Source organism: Aulonocara stuartgranti (assembly GCF_965226115.1).
Source record: "Aulonocara stuartgranti genome assembly, chromosome: 2".
NCBI lineage: Eukaryota > Metazoa > Chordata > Actinopteri > Cichliformes > Cichlidae > Aulonocara > Aulonocara stuartgranti.
The window spans coordinates 15721486-15744597 of NC_138940.1; the positions used below are offsets into that span (position 1 = coordinate 15721486).

A 23112-nucleotide genomic window follows, 5' to 3' on the forward strand; every position below is an offset into this window, starting at 1 on the left:
TCAAACCAAACAGAAACATATTTTAAATAGCTCTATATAGCATTATTATCACTTTGACCTTAAGATCAGTCTATTTGTTTTGAAGGACAGATCAGAGTTCAAATGTGACATGATGTTTTGAATCATTATATGGTACTAGCTATATGTGGACAATATACATCACACTTGTAAGAATCATAGTTTCTAAGTTATAAGGCTTTTTGTCACTTGTCAACCAATTAGGCTGACCATGAAGACTGGGTGGATATAAGCCAAACTTCTACACCTATAGAATTCATTCAACACTTTTTGAGCTGTCATGTTTACAGACAAAGTGATGACATGCAATCAAAAACATACCCTCCTTGAGAGAGGTAACTATTGAGAGTCACCTTTGGCTTTCCCCAAAAGTTTTAGGGTTAATGATTTTGGCCTACAATAAAAGTCATGATTGGCTACCTACTGTATTCTGAGTCTTTGAGCGCATTAAAGTCTTACAATTATCAATGATTAATATCATTAATAGTTATAATAAAACAGCTGCTAATTTTATTGGAGGAGAACTATAATTGGGGGAACTGTTATGTTTACTGAAAAATAGAGAAGGAAAAGATTTAAATAATTTCAGTTTTCAGTTGATTGCCAGGAAAAATTATTTAGTTTATTATTGATAAAAGAGGGAAATTAATGTCTAGACGTGTAGTTCACTGGCTATGATAAATGCGTGCACACTGTTCCACATAGATGAAGAAGAACCATTCAATCCACAATGTACTTTTCTGTAGGGTTCTATTAACTGAACATATCACAACTATGGCATGTCAGTTTAATTGATCAAGGAGGAGTTAAATACATACAGTGCCAGGAAGCATCCCAAAAAATAAGCCAGTGATGACCTTATCGCCCCTATTAGCCCTGCCTTAAAATCAATATGTGAAGTTGAGGGAATAAGGGGATTACTGCCATTGTTATAGGGCCTGTGAGGAGCTGCAACCAGAGAAAAGTTGAGCTAAAGTTTCTACAAATTGCTTTGGGATTATTAAACGGATCTGGTGGGGGGCCTTCTGAGAACAATATTTCTGAGAAGGGGAAACAAGAGAGGAAAGTGAGAGGGAAAAGAAGAGTGAGAATGAAAGAAAGACTGTGATAACATATCTTTGGATCTGCTGATAAGAGCATCCATGCCTTGCTCCCTTTATTCTGCTTAGAGACTTAATTAAAGGACCTCAAAATAGTGGTGACCACACCTGGCCTGATTAGAAAGTAAGGTTATTAATCTAGGTTTCACATCAGTTAAAGAGCAGGGGAGTTGCGGAAAGTCTCCAGCATGCTAACTTCTGTCCTTGTTTTATAGTATTTTTAAATGACTGGTTTAATACAGCACCACGCTGATTCTGTAATTGTAAATTCAGAAAAACAAGGCTCGCCAGCATTTTAATGTATAAAATATCACAATGTTTAATGGCTGACACATCCATTAAATGGTGATTAGTATTCAAAAAGTGCAATCCCCCCCACCCCCACCGCAGACACCCCCCCCCCCCCCCCCCCCACACACACACACACAAGTAACCTGTGGTGTTACTTTCCCCTTGTTCAGTGCCATCCATCACAGAAAACACCGCTCCATCTCCTGCATTTACAATCTTGCAACCGCAGCAATCCAAGCATGTTTTGCAAAAAGGGCTGAACAAGCAAGTTATACATCTAAATTAAAGTGTGATCACTGCCAGCAACATTGGGGTCAATTCTCTTGAGTTCAGCAGGCATGTAGGTGATTAATGTGTCTCAGAGATAAAACTGTAAATGAAGCACCTGACTAACAGAAGCTGATAGCTGTTACTGCTGAGCGAAGGCTGCGATATAAAATTCAAAATTTCACAAAAAAGGATTATGATTGGCTCAGATAAGACCTTTTTTCTTTTTGTTTCACACATGATGACAACTAAGAAGGACGTGGTAGCACTTTCATGACATCATATTGGGTAATAGATGTACCTCTTCTAGGTGATTTTGTTATTACCTCTGCCAAAGATGTTATGTGTTTGGTAATGTTTCCAGGCGTGCGTGTGTGTCATTCTGTATGTAAACATGATTGCTCAAAATTTGGAATCAGACTTTGTGGGGTCATGATAACAACACATTAAAAGTTGGCTTACATTCACCGAGGTCTTCAAGGTCAACTAAGTTATTTACTGGTCAAAAATGTATGCATTTTCAATATAATGAATCAAAATATCATCTCACACTTGACCTCTTCAAGGTGACTACATTGATCTGAAGGTCAAAGTGATAATAATGCTGTATAATGCTACTTACAACATGTAAGGACACAGAGAATGATATATGCAGATTCTAAATATTATTATTATTAATAAGATATTACTATAATATTATAATCTATTATTTTATTCTGACTTTGTTTTGTGGATTACAGTCACAATCTGAATATGTGTACAATGTTCCTGAATAAGTATACATTTTTTTGAAAAACAAAATAAACTTGTGACCAAAATAATAAATAATTATGTCAAGTATGCTAACACGGGTTTCAACAGGGCAAATAACAAAAGCCTGCACTTTGTTCTTTTTAAACGCACTTTAGGAAGTTTTTGTAATGGAGCAAAAAAATAAAATGAATATATAGAAAAGACAATGGTATTCCCTTAAAAGTAAATACTCATCTGGAGGAGGTTCCGAATGCTTCTTTTTTATTTCTTTGCAACCCAGGTGTCACAAAGGACTCTCTGTCAGATGTATCATTATGAACAAAATGTAATATGGCAGCACCGCCTGTGTGTTGTGATATATGCCATTTTAGAGTCCTGTCCATGTTGATTAGAGAGGTGGAAATCAGGTGATTGTAAATACTGACCACTTATTAGCAGTCAAAAGAGTGCTTTAGGTGCTTGGCTGGGGGTATTTCATTTGTTTGCCTTTTGCTTTATTGTTGGGGAAAAGTACGTTTTATTAATATGCTTTTGTTTGTTGATCTGGGTGTCTCTCAGCTCTGAAGATATTAAAGTGCCACTGAACCTTGATTACTGTTGTGCAACTGAATGTTCTTGGGAGTAAGAAAGGCCGAGGAGTCACACAAAGCAATAAAATCAACTGCTTTGGCAGTGATTCCCCCACTTGTCCCATGATCGAATGCACAGAGTCACACAGTAAGTCCTGTATAGTTTCCCCAGACTGGGGACTTAAGATCTTTGTTTATCTCCTGTAAAAAGACAACACAGGTTCACTTAGGTTTAGGTTTTTAAAACTTTGGGTTTGTGTTCAAACACTCCACAACAGCAACCAAGAACAATAAAAAATGAGGAGATGAGAGTGATAGAATCATCTCACTAGTGCAACAGCTCAAAGAAAAAATATGCAGAAATTACAACATAACATCAGTAAAGTTGCTTTATTCTTTATAAAATTGGTGTGAACAGCAATATTAATTTGAATTTAAATTTAAAGATAAAAGCTGGACTGCTTAACATAAAACATCGCATCACACATTTGATGGTAACTGATGGTATGAGTGGGAAGGATAGAGCAGCATATAGATAGATATTTTGTAAGGTCCTGAATGAGAACATAACACTTACAGTGGGGCAAAAAAGTATTTAGTCAGCCACCGATTGTGCAAGTTCAACCACTTAAAATGATGACAGAGGTCAGTAATTTGCACCAGAGGTACACTTCAACTGTGAGAGACAGAATGTGAAAAAAAATCCATGAATTCACATGGTAGGATTTGTAAAGAATTTATTCGTAAATTAGGGTGTAAAATAAGTATTTGGTCACCTCAAACAAGGAAAATCTCTGGCTCTCACAGACCTGTAACGTCTTCTGTAAGAAGCTTTTCTGTCCCCCACTCGTTACCTGTATGAATGGCACCTGTTTGAACTCATCATCTGTATAAAAGACACCTGTCCACAGCCTCAAACAGTAAGACTCCAAACTCCGACATGGCCAAGACCAAAGAGCTTTCGAAGGACACCAGGAAAAGTATTGTAGACCTGCACCAGACTGGGAAGAGTGAATCTACAATAGGCAAGCAGCTTGGTGTGAAAAAATCAACTGTGGGAGCAATCATCAGAAAATGGAAGACATACAAGACCACTGATAATCTCCCTTGATCTGGGGCTCCACGCAAGATCTCATCCCGTGGGGTCAAAATGATCATGAGAACGGTGAGCAAAGATCCCAGAACCACACGGGGGGACCTGGTGAATGACCTGCAGAGAGCTGGGACCAAAGTAACAAAGGTCACCATCAGTAACACACTACAACGGCAGGGAATCAAATCCCGCAGTGCCAGACGTGTTCCGCTGCTGAAGCCAGTGCATGTCCAGGCCCGTCTGAAGTTTGCCAGAGAGCACATGGATGATACAGAGGATTGGGAGAATGTCATGTGGTCAGATGAAACCAAAGTAGAGCTTTTTGGTATAAACTCAACTCGTCATGTTTGGAGGAAGAAGAATACTGAGTTGCATCCCAAGAACACCATACCTACTGTGAAGCATGGGGGTGGAAACATCATGCTATGGGGCTGTTTTTCTGCCAAGGGGACAGGACGACTGATCCGTGTTGAGGACAGAATGAATGGGGCCATGTATCATGAGATTTTGAGCCAAAACCTCCTTCCATCAGTGAGAACTTTGAAGATGAAACGAGGCTGGGTCTTCCAACATGACAATGATCCAAAACACACCGCCCGGGCAACAAAGGAGTGGCTCCGTAAGAAGCATTTGAAAGTCCTGGAGTGGCCTAGCCAGTCTCCAGACCTTAACCCCATAGAAAATCTGTGGCGGGAGTTGAAAGTCCGTGTTGCTCGGCGACAGCCCCAAAACATCACTGCTCTCGAGAAGATCTGCATGGAGGAATGGGCCAAAATACCAGCTACTGTGTGTGCAAACCTGGTAAAGACCTATAGTAAATGTTTGACCTCTGTTATTGCCAACAAAGGTTATGTTACAAAGTATTGAGTTGTATTTTTGTTATTGACCAAATACTTATTTTCCACCCTGATTTACGAATAAATTCTTTACAAATCCTACCATGTGGATTCATGGATTTTTTTTTCACATTCTGTCTCTCACAGTTGAAGTGTACCTCTGGTGCAAATTACTGACCTCTGTCATCATTTTAGGTGGGGGAACTTGCACAATCGGTGGCTGAATAAATACTTCTTTGCCCCACTGTATCCCATCTCCATTTTTCTCAACAGTAAAAAAAAAAAAGAGATAAAAGTTTTCTGTGGATTATAACCTTTTATTACCTGCCACCTGCTTTCAAAGGTCATTCAAGGAGGTTCTCTGGAATTAGTGTCTCTAAACCAGGTACCATTAATTTGAATTAAAGTACTTTATTGTTCTCCTAAATCCTGTAAAGGAAAAAAAAAAAAAAAAAAAAAAAAGCATATCATAGCTTCCATTCACAGAGTAGAAAATCTTCCACTTCTGGTATAGAAAAAACATAGAATACTGTTTTAAGGCTATAGTGTCTCACATTGTTCTGTCCTGATGTGACAACAGTGAGTAGGGAATAACAATATCTGCTTGGGGATGGAGACGTCTCGATGTCACTGTGGAAAGTTGCATGTCCTATTTTTCCTGTATTTTCAGTGTCATGATCTGGCTGTGTGGCAGGCAGGAAATAGGACCCAAACGCAAACTCACAGGAAAACAGGACTGAACTGAAAATACAGCTTTATTGCTGACAAAAGATAACAGCGATACAAAATAACATGAAACTAAACTGGGAAGTACTAAGGAACGGACTTACGAGGAAACACACGGAGGGGCACACAGTCATGAGGGAGAACGTGATATTGAACTGAGGGAGACATGCACATAAATACACAGAGGGTTAACGAGGGAAGTGGGAGCACACGGGGAACACAGCTGACACAGATAATCATAACGAGACAGGGCAGGCGTGAACACAACATGACGCATACTGACGAGACACTGTCAAAGTAAAACAGGAAGTACACAGAGGTTCAGAAAGGAGGAGAGAGAGCACAGACATAACGGGCTGGGGAAAACATTAAATGAAACACGAGGGGAAACGAGGGCTCACAGATACACAGAGGGGCACACAGGGGGTAGTCAAAAAAGGAACATCTTTAACAGAACCTAGGAACCACAGCATACGGAACAAAATTACAAGAAAACTAAGAATGCTGGGCCAACATGGCCGAGGACCATGACATCACCCCCCCTCAAGGGCTGGCCCCCGACAGCCCAAACCCGAGAACCAAAACACAAGACAAACAGAAAACAACCCACCCAGGGCCGGAGGCGGGGGACCAGGATGGAGGGAACAAAACCAAACAAAAGACGAGGAGCATGAACCAAAACTGAGTCCACAAAGACACAAAAACAGTTCAAAACAGGGAGGCAAATTTCCAAAGAGGTCAGAAGGTCAACCCGGAGGGGCGACAGCACAAAAGTCCACAGTTCGGCTGTTCCGGGGGCCGGCCACGTGAAAAGTGGCTGTGGCGGCAGAACAGATCCGGAGGCCGGCCGCGTGGAAGACTGTGGCGGCAGAGCGGGTCCGGAGGCTGGCCACGTGGAAGACGGCGGCGGCTCCCAAGCGTCGGGTGTACTGGTTGAGGCTTGGTAGGCACAGGACCAGACGAGGCAGGAACAGACGGTGGCGTGGCAGCCACAGTCGAAGCGGGGGCCGGACCAGGTGAAGCGGGGGCCGGACCAGGCGAAGCTGAAGCCGAGGCCGGACCAGGTGAAGCTGAAGCCGAGGCCGATGCCGGACCGGGCGACGTTGAAGGCGATGCAGAGGCCGGACCGGGCAATGGCTGAACGGGCCCCCCCTCGGACCCCCAAGCGGAGACGAGGGGGTGCTGGCTGGGCTGACCAGAGCCCCCAGCGGAGACACGGAGCGGCTGGAGAGGTTCCTCTGAACCCCCAGCGGAGACGAGGAGCAGCTGGAGAGGTTCACCTGAAGCCCCAGCGAGAACAGACTCAGAGCCAGCTGGTGCGGAGACCTCTGGCTCAGCGGACGCTGACTGTAGCTGCACAGGGCACGCAGTCGGCTTGGGATGCAACGGCTGGGGCTGTGCAGGGCAAACAGTCCGTCCAAAGTCCGTCAGTACCACGCAGTCCTCAGCTGGCGAAGAAAGCCCACAAAGGCTTCCAGCTGAGGTTGACAGTGTCTGAGCGGGTTGCTGAGCTATGAACTGAGCTGGTGACAGAGGTAATGACAGAGCTAATAATGACTGAGCCGATAACTGAACAGGCAATGGAGTAAGACACTGAGGTGGTAACAGAGCAGATGACTGAGCAGGTAATGGAGCTGATAACTGTGCTAGAGACTGAGCTGGTGACAAAACAGGAAACTGTGCTAATAACTGAGCTAATGACTGCGCTATGGACAGAAGTGCAAGTTGTAGTGGTGGTTGAAGTGATGGTGGGTCAGCAGGTAGTTGAACTGGTGACTGAACAGGTGACTGACTCTTGGCTGCTCTCCTCCGAGGAACAGGAACGGGTGCTGGGCCTGGCCGAACACCAGCCATCCCCACCCGAGGAACAGACACGGGTGCAGGGACGAGCTGGGCTCTGGCTGCCTTTACCCTGGGGGCCGGTGTAGGTGCAGGAGCTAGCTGGACCTCTGCCGCTCCCACCCGAGGAACCGAGACGGGTGCAGGAGTCGGCAGGGTCACGGCTGACCTCACCCGGGGAACCGGAACAGGTGCAGGCAAAGGCTGGGTGTCCATCGACCCCACCCGAGGAGCAGGTACGGGTGCCGGGATGAATGGAGCCTCTGCCAGGTTGGGGACAGAAGCAGGGACCAGCTGGATCTCAGCCACCCTCACCCGAGGAACTGATACGGGTGTGAGGGAAAGCTGGGCCCTGGGTACAGGAACTGGAGGTGGAGAGCGAAGCACAGGAACAGTAACAGTCACTGGGTGAACTAAGTGATTGGTGCCAAACTCAGTTTTAGGAGATCTAGGTTTAAAGCAAGCAGGTCCTAGGAAATCCACTGCTATTAAACTCTCCGTGTTAGCGCTAGCGGTCCTGGAGGAGGTTAGCTCGGGGACAGTCACCGAAGCAGTTTCAAAACAGAAAACATCAACAACTGTCTCTAGAGGAACGGTGTGCTTTCTAACACAGGTCAGAGAAGGAAGAACGCCAGAGACAGTTCTTTTCAGAATCGAGGATGGAAGGACAAACACAGGTTGAGAAACAAAGTCAATCTTCAAACAGTCCATAGGTGAACCGACTCAGCAGGCTGACTCTGATCTAACTGGATGGGGAGCCACACAGTCCAGGGGCAAAGTAACACCCACAACAGTTTTCACAGCAACAGGTTCAGAGGAGTAGCGGACAGGATCAAGCATGCGTTGTCACAAAACTTGACCTGATCAGGCAACTCTTTAACGCTTAACCCCAGTCTTTCGGTTAGCTTAACAAAGGAAGCGACCATCTTGTTACCGTTCACTCGAGAAACTGAATGATTAATCACTGGTTGTGGACCTGACTGGGCCCCACTGGACATGTCAAAAGACAGAACGGGTTGACACATGACAGTCACTAGAAGGAGCATCAGTTACAGAACACTCAGTCTCAGATGGTTTGGCTGATAATGGTGGTGGTGTGTGGCTGAGCTCAGACTGGAAAACCTCAGAGTGTACAGGCTGATTAAAACAGTTCTGCGGGGCTGCAATGCTGGTAGCAGTATGTGGGTGAGTCTGGTGTAGGATAGCAGTCTTTGGTTCAGCTAACTCTACGGGTGAAACATTCATACTGGCTAAATCAAAGGAAACACTGCGAGCATTACAAGAATCTGATGGCTCAGAAACGCAAAGATCACTAGTGAGAGCTACGGGTGAATAATCTGACACTGAGGTGCCTCGCTGTATAGTGTCTCTAGAGTCCAAACACACAGTGGCGGAGTTATCCGATTCAGGCAACACAATGGCGGGCAAAACAGAGTTACTCACAGTGGTGGAAAAGTCATGAAGTCCGGGATCAGAAAACTTGGGCTGAGTGTGTGACGCACAGTCACTCTCTCCCACAGGTGCAGCCCGCACAGCTGTACTGGCGCGACGCGGTGTGAACGCCGTTTTCGCCGAGAAGGGGGAGGAGACGAGCCGGGCCGCGAATCCTCCAACGGACCGGGCGGAACATCCTCCGATCCATCATACTGGAGCGGCAGCTCCGGGCGGATGCGTACGGTGGAGACGAGGAAGTCCTGGATGTGGGGGTGTAGCGCGCCGAATAGCCATGGGAGTCCGGACACCATCCTCTGTAAACGGATGGCTACGGTCTCCCGATACTCTTCTCCTGGCAGCGCTACCCACTTCACTGTGTAGATTAAATCCGCCTGGAGCTCAGCGGAGGGGTTGTGAGCTGCTGGGTCCATGTCGTGGTCGCGTTCTTCTGTCATGATCTGGCTGTGTGGCAGGCAGGAAATAGGACCCAAACGCAAACTCACGGGAAAACAGGACTGAACTGAAAATACAGCTTTATTGCTGACAAAAGATAACAGCGATACAAAATAACATGAAACTAAACTGGGAAGTACTAAGGAACGGACTTACGAGGAAACACACGGAGGGGCACACAGTCATGAGGGAGAACGCAATACTGAACTGAGGGAGACATGCACATAAATACACAGAGGGTTAACGAGGGAAGTGGGAGCACACGGGGAACACAGCTGACACAGATAATCATAACGAGACAGGGCAGGCGTGAACACAACATGACGCATACTGACGAGACACTGTCAAAGTAAAACAGGAAGTACACAGAGGTTCAGACAGGAGGAGAGAGAGCACAGACATAACGGGCTGGGGAAAACATTAAATGAAACACGAGGGGAAACGAGGGCTCACAGATACACAGAGGGGCACACAGGGAGGGGGTAATCAAAAAAGGAACATCTTTAACAGAACCTAGGAACCACGGCATACGGAACAAAATTACAAGAAAACTAAGAATGCTGGGCCAACATGGCCCAGGACCATGGCATCCAGCTTGAAAACAAACACACTGAAGCCTTCAGTAGGGTCTTCCTTTGCTCTTGAGCACTCTCAGTCCTTGGTGGAGTGGGTGACTTTGACATTTTGCTGCATTTAGACATCTTTGCATCATATTCTGTCTGCAGATTTCTCAGCTGCCAATCCTACCTTCTGCCATATCCAAAAGATGTATTTACTGAATTTGGATCTTATGACTGAAGAGGCCACTGAAGTCCACTGAACTGCTGTTCATGAGCTGAGAGAACAGTTGGTTTGTGACATGGTGCAATATTCTGCTGCATTAGAAAATGGTTCACTTATGGCCATAAAGGGAAGAGATCCCCACATATTTGGGTTCCACTTGCTGGAGTGGCAGTATTTATTTAAGCATGAACCTGCTGAATAGCACCATTTATAAGATGCATATTTGCAATTATTTGCTCAACACTCTGTGACAAATAACAGAGCAATACAATCAATTGCCTTTCCAATGATTTCCTTGTCCCGTGATTAAATACACTCTTGGACTTCAACTGGTAGTCTTTGTTCTGCTATGTTGCCTTGGTGAGTTTGGCATAACAGCCCATGAACCAGTTCTCTAACTGATGCAGGTTTGGGGTAAACTTTTACTTATAGTTGATGTTGAGTGGAGATGAGCTGCTGTTCAAAACAGTGGAGTGTGATTCTGTCAAGCCACAGGATGAGAAACAAACTGCTGATGAAAAACTGTTAGATCACCAGCCGAAGCAGACTGGATTGTTGGCATAATGTTTGACTCCTTGGATTCATGCTAACACAAATGTTGACATCCATCCATTCGCTTCCGCTTATCCTTTTCAGGGTCGCGGGGGGCGCTGGAGCCTATCCCAGCTGTCATAGGGCGAAAGGCCGGGTACACCCTGGACAGGTCGCCAGTCTGTCGCAGGGCTAACACATAGGGACAGACAACCATTCACACTCACATTCACTCGCATATTCACACCTAGTGGCAATTTGGATTATCCAATTAGCCTATCCCTACAAGCTGCATGTCTTTGGATGGTGGGAGGAAGCCAGAGTACCCGGAGAGAACCCACGCAAACACGGGGAGAACATGCAAACTCCACACAGAAAGACCCCGGCCTGATGGTGGGATTGAACTCAGGACCTTCTTGCTGTGCGGCAACAGTGCTAACCACCGTGCCACCGTGCTGCCCCAAATGTTGACATAATCATATTTAATCTTTCTGTCTAATCAGATCAAACCGTTTCCTCAGACTTTAACTATCCTTTTATCTTCAGTAAAGCTGTAAATAGTATTTACCACACTGGCAGCTCCAATCAGTCTGTCATGTTCCTCTGACCATTACAGATGATGAATAGAGCTCCTGGGATTTCAGAGCTACTCAAATCAGCCAAGTGACTTAGATGTTTGTTTGTTTGTTTTTTTGTTTTTGTTTTTTGCATATGTAGGTTTCCTCACTTACATCTGCAAAACTGTCTGTTCATACTTTCACATGATTGGCTGATTTAAACACAAGTAGGGAGGTATACAAGTGTTTCCATCAAAGTGCTCAATTAACATGAATTCCCCACGAATAACGCCATTGCACTTAAAGACTAAAGTTTGATCTTTTATAAAGTTGTTCAGCTTTAATAATAGCTTTAATAATTATTTCCTATCACGTCTCTGAACAGTAGACTTTAGTCAGCATACAGACAAAACCCAAACTTCATCCATTGCTAAGCTACACTTTAGTTTCCTCAAAGCAGACTTTTGATTATTGCATAACAGAGGCTATTGCCAGTGCTTTTCATATATGTGTGTTTGCAGCTGTGCACAATGAAAATAAAGTACCTTACTGTACCTTTAGAGGTACAGAGTCTCACAGGTAAAAGATACCAGACACAGATAACAGACCCATTTCTGTAATATATCCATATACCTATATTATTGCTAATATATATTTTGTAATATATCTATATCATGGCTAAAGCACTTCTGGATGAGTGCAAACTGCATTTTGTTGCCTTGTACTTGTGACAAGTGCAATGACAATAAAGTCGAATTCCATTCTATTCTATTCTATACCAGGAGGACACAGATCCAGCCTCAGGGGGTTCACAAGCACAATGTAGTCCTCTTACCAGTCCCAAGACTAGATGAATGGGAGGTTTGCGTCAGGAAGGGCATCTGATATAAAATCTGTGCCAGATTAATATCCTGTGGTGACCCTTGGGAGAAAAAACTGCAGCTGAAAGTACCCATCTCATAAACTCCTCACATCCACCAGATCACCACTGATCCCGCTAAGGTTAAGGGTAGGTTAGCTTTTGTTTCAGCCACATACTAAAGTCTTATGAATTACGGTACACACAATTAACTCAAGGTACCATAATTAGCCTTAGGGGGGACATTCATGAACATTACACTTATAGGGACAAAAATTGACTTTTATTGTATCCCTACATTAAGTACACTAAGTGTACATGCATGTCAAAACAAAGTGGGAAAATACAGAGCTTTTAAACTCTTTGACTCTAAACTGCTTTGACTTCCTTAAGGCAGGGATTGTCAGTTTATATAGGACTTTGAGTATATAGATATTCTGGCAGGCGTGGGTGGATTAAGACAGCAAAGCAGAAGATTTGATGAGAGGAGAAAGTTGAAGTGAGTACATTAGAAATGCCGAGTGATGAACAAAACACATTTGCCTTCCACCAGTACCCCTGCTGCTCATTTCTGTTAAAACTGTACAATTGTACTTCCTTCTTTTGGACCACTTTTCTTTTTCCCCTTTTCATCAGTTTTTCTGTTGCTTGCTACAGTTCCACTTACTATCCTCTACCATTACTCTAAGGCATTAGCTTTAAAGGATGGATGGATGGATGGATGGGAGGGCAGATTCTTTCTGTTCATGCTGAGGCCACTGTTAGACTCTTGCTCTCACTGCAGTGCTGTTTCACAGCAGGAAAGGAATGTAATGTGCTTTGATCTCCTTTTTTCCATTTCTCACCCTCTCTTGTTGATACTCTCTAAGTATAGATTGGCTCTGTAAAAAATAATCCTAGGGTTTTCCCTTCAACCTCAGTCTATCTGCTTTATAAACTTTCTTCCCATGCGATCTCTTCATCCATCACAATCTCCCTCTAATATGATTCCCCCTCTTTTCTTTATCTCTTCTTACAACTGCAGCACATCACCACAGACTGGGATGCACACTTTAAAAGACCCAAGGAAGAATTTCCAGTATTGACTTCGGTCCACCATCATTTTCCCTCTCTTCCTCTACAACCATCCACCCCTTAATAGTCCTAACCTTTGGGCTTGTAAAGGTCAGCATCCATATTGCAGGTGCTGCTGATGCTATCAGGGGGTTCCTGGTGCTGCAGCATCAGTGGTGTGTGTTTGTGTAAATTTTGAAATGATTTCTAGAATATACTTGTGATGACTTGTGCTCAGTGGCTAACATTAAATTGATCATACAAAGGGGTAGGCTGCTTTAAAATGGCATACCACGTAATTTGCACTAAAGCAAGATGAACTATAAATGTGTTGTATAGCATGTACGTTGTCATTAACAAATTTGTCAATTTCTCCCCACCACCACATTTAGTTCATAAGAATAGTTTTTGAAATTATACTATTAATATAAACAACTTATTATACATGCAGTACATGTATGCCCTGGATGGATGGAAGGATGTAGTGTTTAAATAAACACCAACCCTATTTTCTCACTCTAAAACATGGGATGCTGTTGTTCATGTATACTACCTTCACCCCACAAACGCGTGCATTAAACATTTTAGCTAATCAAATGATATTCTTTTCTTCTTTTTTTTTTTCAAAGTCAGAGTGCAACTCATGTAGAGTGTCAAAGAAGGTCTAGCAATGCTGGGTTTTGTTAATGCCCTGGAACAGCATCCTTCACTCTTCTTTTCATTCATGCGCTACACTGAGGCCAGGCTGGAAGCTGATCCTGTGGAGAACATCTGCCATATGTAGTTCAGTTCACCTGGCAGAATTCAGGCCTCAAGAGGAGACTAAAGTACTAAGCTACTGACAAGACTGTCTGCTTTATGGTGGAGATATTACATTTGGTTGAAACTGAAGAAATGAGCATTTGTATGATAGCAACTAATTATAATGGCATTTTGTCAATGTATTCTCGTCAAATATATATATATATATATATATATATATATATATATATATATATATATATATATTTTAACCCTTGGATGCACAACCTACCAATACCTACACTCTTCCACGAGTGGGGTCATAAATGACCCCAAATAGAAACAATGCATTTTGCTACAAACTTGGTTGTTATTCTTCAAAATCTTTAAAACAAAGAGTTGTAACATTCTCATATTTGAGGTATTCCTCATAAAACATGTTTGTGACATGAGGCACTTTGCATTTTTATTTAATTTTTCATTAATTTTAAGAAATTGCAGTTTTTCTATCGCTTGTATCACTTTTGTATGCTTGCTCTGCATATACTGCAGAAGCTGGGTCTTCCCTCTGAAAGGCACAAGTTGTTCATCCACTGTAACGCAATCACTAGGGATGAATTTCTGCCTGCAGTTGACCAGGAACAGGCCCCATATGTAGCAGAAAGCTGCCATGTGGTTTGTTTTCAGTCGGTAGGCTCTGGTCCTCTTGTCATCAAAGTGCAAGAAACGGTCAATATCTTAAAATCTTTGAATTGACATAGTGGCCTTGTACAATGGGTTATGCAGAGGACTCCCAAAAAACTTGTACATCCCAGTTCTTCTCACTTCCTGCAAAAATGGTCAATCAAATGAAGGCCAGGAGCTTTTGTTTGATTACATTTTTCCACTCTTTTCCCCTGTCTGTGGCTACTCTTATTGCCTCCATGTTTGTGCATGTCAGCACCTCTTCTGTTATATTATCAGACATGAACATCTTCCATGCATTTACTGGGGAGAAAGTACTAAACCCAGGTGCAAGCCCTGGCTGACTAATTCAGAATATTGTGGCCAGAGCAGTAAGAGGGGCTCATTCTGTTAGACTCAATATCCATTTCCTCTTCAGAGGACTCCTCTGTATCTGACTAGTCTTGTTCGGGGGGATGGGGGTGACAATAGTCTGGGTCCTCTATATCTGAGATGTCAAATTCTGAGTCAATGCCTCCGATGGGCTCTTCATCCCATCCGTCCTGGATCATTTGTAGGGCAAGGTTCACAGCTGGCCTCATAGCAGCCATGTTACTTTAAATATTAAAAAAAAAACATCAGAAAGTACAATGTTTGAAATGCACAGAAAACTATAAACAGGGCTGCACATAAATAGTCCGCAGGTGCGCATTTGCTGTCAAAATAAAAGACGCGCACCAGATAAGAAGTTGGAATGTTCGTTTGCGTACATTAGATGTTCTGGAGGAGGACAGACATTTGTTCAGAACTCTTAAAGATGTCGAAGAAGCAAGCTCCGTAAGCAATTACTTTGGTATTCCTCCACCGCAAAAGAAGCGCGTATTCTCTGAATTTCCGGGAATACTTTTATTTTGACAGCACACCTGAAGACCACTTATGTGCAGCCCTGACTTTAAATCGTGTATGTTACTGTGTAAAAATTAATTCTTGATCCATCAGAAGTGTAAGTGGGACAGTCAGAGTTGCTAAGAATGAAAGTTTCATAGAAAATTCCATAGGAACTGCTTGGGGTCATTTTTGACCCCACTTGTGGAAGGGTGGGGTAGTGATACAAAAACTGCATTTTTTTAAAAATTAATGAAAAAATAAATAAAAATGCAAATGGCCTCATGTTACAAACATATTTTATGAGGAATACCTGGAATATGAATATATTACAACTCTGCATTTTAAAGATTTTGAAGAAAAACAACCCATGGGGTCATTTTTGACCCCACGTGTGCATCTAAGGGTTAAAAAAAACTTTTCTTTTTACATCCCCAGACAAAAATGGAAATATGTCTTTTGAAGGCATCCTCATGTTTGCAACCACACTGAGGGGAAAATCTTTAAAAGATTAACAGCTGGTGATTCTAAGTCCAGCCATCTTTTTGAGTGATACCTAATTTTCGCCTGCAGTGGACCAGTTGACTGGTTGAGAGATCTCACTCTGTCTTCCCAAGTTTGTTAAATGAACCTCAAGATTGTCATCCCCACATCAACTGTGCTGGGATGTCAGTGTGTCATTAAACCGGTGCAAGACTTACTCAGACACTTGGAATCCACACTCTGTTCCACTATACTGTAGTCATATCTATGGCCTTCTGAGAAATATCGCTAGCTTTGTGTTAGTCTGCTGTCTGTCCAGATGGTTGCAAAGAGTAGTGTAAAGTAGTGTCCTCCCAAGACACACACTAAAATCAGCTGACTGCAGTGTGCAGAAAGAAAAAGGCATGTTTGTTTATTTGTTCTTCTATTTTATACACCCATTTTGCATATAACTCAAGTGTTCAGCTATGACTGAATGACTGAATTCTTCAGTGATACATGTAGATGTCACTGGTAAATCTGACAATGCTGTGAATGAGTGAATATTTTTTGAACCTTCATCTTCTTGGTTTTTTTTTTTTAGAATATATTCAGCAAACCCAGATACTTTGTGATTCTTCTGAGTAACAGCATGTGCAAAGCATACTATCTCCATGGACTTTTTTGGCATTATCGGTTAAGAGTAATATTGTTTTTGTTTTTTCTTTATTTTTTGGCTTCTCTAATTTCTTTCTTGTGAGAGTTTGTGAGACAGCATTTAGAAACTCTCTGTAGCCCTCGATAATTGCCCATGTGTTAAGCTGATGCAGTTGCTATTTCCAAAATAAGTGCATGTTACAGGTATTTGTACCAAAAATGCATTGCAAAAATAAAGAAAGGCAGTCTGTAGCAGGCCTATAATAAATAATCATGTGTTCAGTGAAAAAAAATCTATATAACTCATTGCAATTGCAAGAAAGTGTCCTGAAAGTAGCTGAAGTGACTAAACTAAATGAGTTAAATAAAACTATTGGAGCTGATTGATGATTTATTGAGGGAAACTATTCAAAAGTCAGTGCAAAACTTTGAAAACAGTCTCTTTTTAAATGAAACTGTCACGGTCCCCATGTGTCTCTGGTTGGCCCACGCTGGCTACAGGTTTTGTTGTTGTTGTTAGTTTTTGTTTTTGTCTCTCCTCCTCCTCTCTGCCTGGGTGGAGCTCGTTACGGGCTCTCGCTCTTGGCCCACGCACCTGTGTGATTGTGTCCACCTGCTGCTGATCTGGCTGATTTCCCCAGCTGCTATTTAAGGCAGTGGCACTGAGCAGCTCACCGCTTGAATGTTGAACCTCCTGAGTTCGTGCTCTCGGCATTTTCAAAAAGAATCCCTTGTATGTATTTTTCTGTGGAACTAACCTTAACTTCTGTGTGTAGATATCCCTCTTCTGGACCAAATCACGGGACCTGCCCAAGTGTGGCAGCGTGTGTGGAGTTTTGGAGCGAGTGCGGCTGAAGAGGAGTGCGTGTGTGCGGAGGAGCTGTGGCGGTGATTGTGTGGAAGAGGAAGCGTGTGTGTGGATTCCCCCCCCCCCTTCTCTCCCTGGAGCCCTGGACCCCCCTCCCAACTCACTGTACATATATATAGCACTAAGGTGATCCCTGTTGTGAATAAATCTCCTTTTGTTCTCTGCGAAAGAACTGTCTGTGCGTGAGTCCGTTCAGTAGCCATGACAGAAACAGTTTTTGATTAGAAACGTTTTGATTAAAAAGTCTCACAGAGAACCCCAGACCTCGGGGTTCCCCCAGGTACCTCCTCTAACTTTTCCGGTGGAAACCCAGGGTCTTCTCATGGCAGCCAAAATATGTATTCTCTCAAGTGTGTCCTGGGTCTACCCCTGGGTCTCATCCTGGTGGGACATGCCCAGTCACTACAAAAAGCTTGCGACCATAGGTGAGGGTAGGGTCGTAGATCAACAGGCAAATCGACAGCTTCACTTTTCTGCTATTTTCTCTCTTCACCATGATGGACTGGCCCAGCATCCACATAACTGCAGCCCCGATCCATCTGTCAATCTCCCGCTCCCCTCTCACCCTCATAATGGGTGTCAAAGAACAGCCGTGATAGCTCATGCAACATCTACTAACATATGAACAAAAGCAACAGGCTAAATCCACAAAGAGCTGTAAACCTCTGAAAAATGTATTGCTGCTAAAAAATGCACATCATAAAATATATAAATTGAATCAAGTTCTTTTGAGGCAAATACATTTTCTTCTGCTGCTCAACTGCACAAGATCTCAGTGTTGCCCCACCTGCCAAATGGGGACTCTGAATGACCTATTAAATAAAAGTGTAATATCTTTGACACCTAGCGATACAAACGAGGATTTTACCAGCACAAACCGATACAAACGGAGCACTAGCCACCCAGTATACTTGATTTTATTTTTGGGGGCAAGTGGGTCACGTTCACAGACTGGGCTGCTCCGGTATATAATGGTAAACGTGCTCACAGGAACAGATTTATGAAATGAGTAATAGAAATTTTGGAGCATTTGAAATTTAACTTGTATTATTAATACATTTTAAAAGAAACAGGATTGTTCTTAAGTTTAGACCATCTCTGTGCTACCCCTTTGCATGTGTCTCACTGTACACGATTATTTTTTTCTGTTTTTCTTTTTCTCTCAGGTTGCTGGTTGTGGAATTTGGAGCTGCGGAGATTTGAGCTGTGCTCCAAAAGTGCATGTTGAAGGTACCTAATGCTTTCATATTATTTACTTTTTCCTTAATACACAATTTTACATTTTGAATTCTCTTATTTGGTCTTTTAGGTTATCACCACAGTTCCACTGCTGTCCACATTCATGAGCAGTCTTGACCAGTACTCTGACCAGTTGATGAAGATTCTACGAAAAAAAGGAGGGGAAACAGCGCGGCGGATGACAGCAGCGTTGTCTGCAATTTCCCATGTATTCTGTCTTGTTATGTTCTGTAACTAATAGATTAGTTGCAGGTTGATCTCAGGTCTGGTTATTAACCTGTATTTTTAACTTTCTTGGGTCATTTTATGCTTGTTCTCTCCTGCGTTATACTTCTCATCTCGCTTTTGGCTTATATTCTGGACTTGGTCCTGACACAAAGCAGAACTAAGTAACTCATGCCCCTAGAGGCCATAAGTGCCGTTGCTGGCATTGTAGCTTTTTTCTTTTCTTTTTTTTGTTACTCATTAATTGTCCAAAGGAATAATTAGCTACACTGAGAAAAGACAAAGGCAGACAACATTTCACATTTCGCCACAACTCAGTGACACAGTAGATTATTTTTTTCACTCAAACTTGGTATAAATACTGCAAATGTGGTGGTAGCCCGCATACCTCATATTAACGTGACAGTGTGTAGTTTTTTGTCATTAATTTTTGGAAATCTCTATCAAAATGTTTTTGATTCCTTTGAACAGTACTCCTATGCAACAACACTTATCTTCCTTCTTTCGGGTGGTACACCACGCTAAAGCTGCATTTTCCACGACCCAATGTATCGCAATCAGTGTAATTGGACTCATAACTTATAATCTTTATGGGAATGAATTGGTAAGCTTCTCATTCTCTAACATAAAAAACTACTTGCTTGCAAAAAGCATGTTTAAAATTACTTAAACAATTATGAATTGGTTAAAAAACAATAAAAACTGACTTAAGTTCTGTGGGGGTCTCTAAAAACTTCAAAAAAGTAATTGCGCTGCATGTGTTGTTGTTTAGAGTTCCCGAATCAAAGTGAAGCGTGAATGCATCCTTAAAGCTGTGATTATATACCTGAATGAGAACCCTGAAAATCTCATCAAAGAGTACATGGTAAGTTTATTTTTAAAGGGATATTCCACCCCTCAGTAAAATTTTGACTGTCATAATTCCCAGAGTTTTGTAAGTTGAAAAATTTATTTTCTAAACAAGCCCAGGCATTCTCCTGTTCTGGCAGCAATCAGTTTTCTTTAAATTAGCTTACAACAATAAAGTGCATGGGAAATACTAGGATTTTGTTTCCATTCACTTACATTGTTTTATGCGAAACTAAAGAAAATGACCCTGGTCAGCAGAATATTGATAATATTATTAATGCATACTCCTTCTGCCCTCTGTCCATGTTTCATGTATCTTCTTCTTGGTTTTTATTTGGTGATAGTCTTAAATCCACATTTTTCTTTGGTCTGTTCTCCTCAATCTCATTCAGGGATATGTGTAATTAAGATAGTGTGGACCATTTTAACTAAAATGGAGTGAATAGATAGATGATGCAAGGACCAAAATACAACGGATTTAAAATATTTTTGTCCTTTTCAGGATTTCAACGTGATGGAAGCTGAAGAGCTTGAGAGGATGGATTTGGCGTGTTTATAAAATAATCCATGAAGGAGCACAGCCTGATTACTCCCTTGAAGATGTTGGCATCATTATCGAGAGATGCACAGTCTTGCAGGATCTTCACGATGTGACGAGCGGGTGTGCACTTTTGTTTGGGCTAATTTACTGCCTCAATCTGAGTTACCCAAAGCCACTTCGCTACACATTTGAGTTCTTCCAGAAGGTGCTCATGGGACTGGAAGACAAAAAACTGTCTAACAAAATACAAGTGCTGAAGAACAAACTCTGCCAAAAGGAGACGCAATGACTCTTCTAGATTGAAATGTCTCCCAAAATAAGTGCTCTGTTTTACTATTTAAAAGTTTATAAATATATATATGTTGATCCTTGTTTGTAAATATTTTGTCATAGTTTTTAATATTTAGGAGATTTACTCTTTTGATTGTGGAAAAGAAAACATAATTCAGAAACTGAGTTTTTGGAACTGAGGACAAAATTACGCAGATGGATATATTTTCTTGTTTCACAACATTTTCTTCAGTTTGAGTAGCTGTGGTAATTCTGCAGACTGTAGCCATTGCAGACCTACAACTGTAGATCCTGAAATCATCCTACTCCTCACTACACTGTCACTTAGTTGAAACTGGAAAGTTGTTTCAGATGTTTACATTTTATTTTACACACTTCATTTAATGTTGCATTATGCAGTGTTGTTTCCCTGTTTAAGCTTTGCCTCATTGAAGGCTTTTGTTCAAGTTGTTAAAGCAACACAATTTTTTTTTTTTTTTTTTTTTTTTTTTTGTATTTACACTTCATATTAGTTCTCGTGTACCAGGTTTCCATTGTAGGTCAAGGATCTTGAGTGTTATAAATGTTAAAGTGTATGTGCAAACAAATGTGAAAAGGTTCTAAGGTTTTCACCTGTACTCAAGTTAAGTACTGGATTTTTGGTCTTAGCATTTAATTAAGAATATTTTGAGATTTGCTATATGCATTTTTTATTGTAAAATTTATTATATAATAAAAAACTTATAATTCTGAATCCGATTTTTGGAACTGGGGACTAAATCGTTTTTACCTTTTTGTGTCACTTAACTATTTTCTGTACTGTAATTGCATTATACAGTGATTTTTAAGTTGCTGTGGTAAATCTGCAGATCTGACTATAATCACAGTTGTATTGAATTTGACATCTTACGGCACACTACAATGTCACTTTGTTGAAACTCGGAAAGTTGTTTCCAATGTTTAAATTTTGGTCATGCACTTTAAGCATTTAATATTGCCTTATGCAGTGTTGTTCCCTGTAGAAACTTTGCCTTGTCAAGGCTCACCGTAAATAAAGTTGTTGATGCAGCACCCTTTTCTTGCATTTACACTTTATGTAAGCTTTAGTGTAAGAGTTTTCTATTGAAGTGCAAGGATCTTGAATGTTATAAATGGTAACTCGTGAGCAAGTGTAAAAAGGTTTTTGAGTTGTCACCTGTACTCTGTAGTTAAGTGTTAGACCTTTGCTGAAGACCTCTGAAAGGTCCAAACACCTAATTACAATGTATAGATGACGACTCAGGAACCTTTCTAGACTTGTTTTGTTGATACCTAAACATTTAGCATATAGATGAAACTATTAATTAAATCATAATTAATCAAATTAATTAGGTCCAAAACGCAATCTAAATGGTGCCATTAAATTCAAATTAATATTGTCAATTGAACCTAAAGCAATACAGTTAATAAAATGAACAAAGTGTTTAAATTCTAATTAATGGTGTTAAATAGTAACAATGAAAGGAAAGCTGTTGCTTTTATAGAACAATTTCACTTCTGATATACATCACCATTGAAATTGCAGATAACAACCATATTGATTTATGTTTAATTGACCAGGTTTTGTGGAAAAGATTGCCTTAACTTTGTCAATTAAATCCAACGTTTTATTTCTTAGAGTGTACCAGTACACAAGGAACAGTACAAATGCTTTTTCTTTGATATTTTTCCACTGCTGTGCAGACCCACAGGCACAAAAAAGTAAGTATGATGGAAGACATACTGTATAATGTGTGTGATATGTGTTTGCGCTGAAATAACCAATCATATATCCTATTTAGCTTCTCTTTACCAGGAGTGCGCTCTGTGCAAAGGCACTCAGCCAATTAGGCGACAAATGCTGCACAGTGCAGAACTTAATCCATTTTCCAAGGAGGCTTGCAGACATAATAACATCATAAAAGCACACACAGCAAAAGCCCATTAAAACAAAAGCTTGCTGTCATTAAAAAAGTCCTTTATGGAAGAAAGTGGCATGCAACAATTTGGTCTTTGCTGCCATCATTCATGTCTATTTACAGTTCCCATACTGTTCAGTAAGTGTAGGAAGCCTAATCATATATTCAGGAAAGAGGGAAAAGATGAATGTTACTGCTAAATGTCAAAATCCTGTTTATTTCATCATATGATTTACATTTGATTGATTTTTTCATTTAGTCATATTAAGAATATATAGGTCTTCCTGTCTTCTTCTTTAGTAAGAGAGGAAGATGAAAATGAGAATGAGAAGAAAAACTGAATGGTGGCAAAAAGACATGACATCCATTAATATTGTTCAGTGAGGAAAGCAGATTTTTAAAAGAAGGGAAAAAGGCATCTTGGGATACTTGAAAATCATATAGTCTAAAAACTGTTACAATCCATTAAAAGAGAGTGGGAAAGCCCATTATTATTCTTATGGCACAGTGGAAGAGTTTCAACCCCTGCTATGGCCAATCCAGGGGAAGAGCTTTCCAGAAATAAAACTCTGCAGGGAGCCGTAGAGTCACAGCTCTGTGAAATAATCTTCAG

At 41.5% G+C, this 23112-nt stretch overlaps 1 protein-coding gene and 1 long non-coding RNA gene across 2 annotated transcripts in view; one reads left to right on the forward strand and one right to left on the reverse strand.

Moving 5' to 3' along the window:
- The window catches only part of LOC309717327 (uncharacterized protein), a 101189-nt gene that overhangs the window by 17644 nt on the left and 60433 nt on the right, over positions 1-23112 (reverse strand). The window lies entirely within an intron of this gene.
- On the forward strand, positions 18186-21573 carry LOC309689404. Its single transcript, XR_014271355.1, has 3 exons — positions 18186-18668; positions 18748-19767; positions 20254-21573. It is a non-coding gene; the product is annotated as an uncharacterized lncRNA (long non-coding RNA).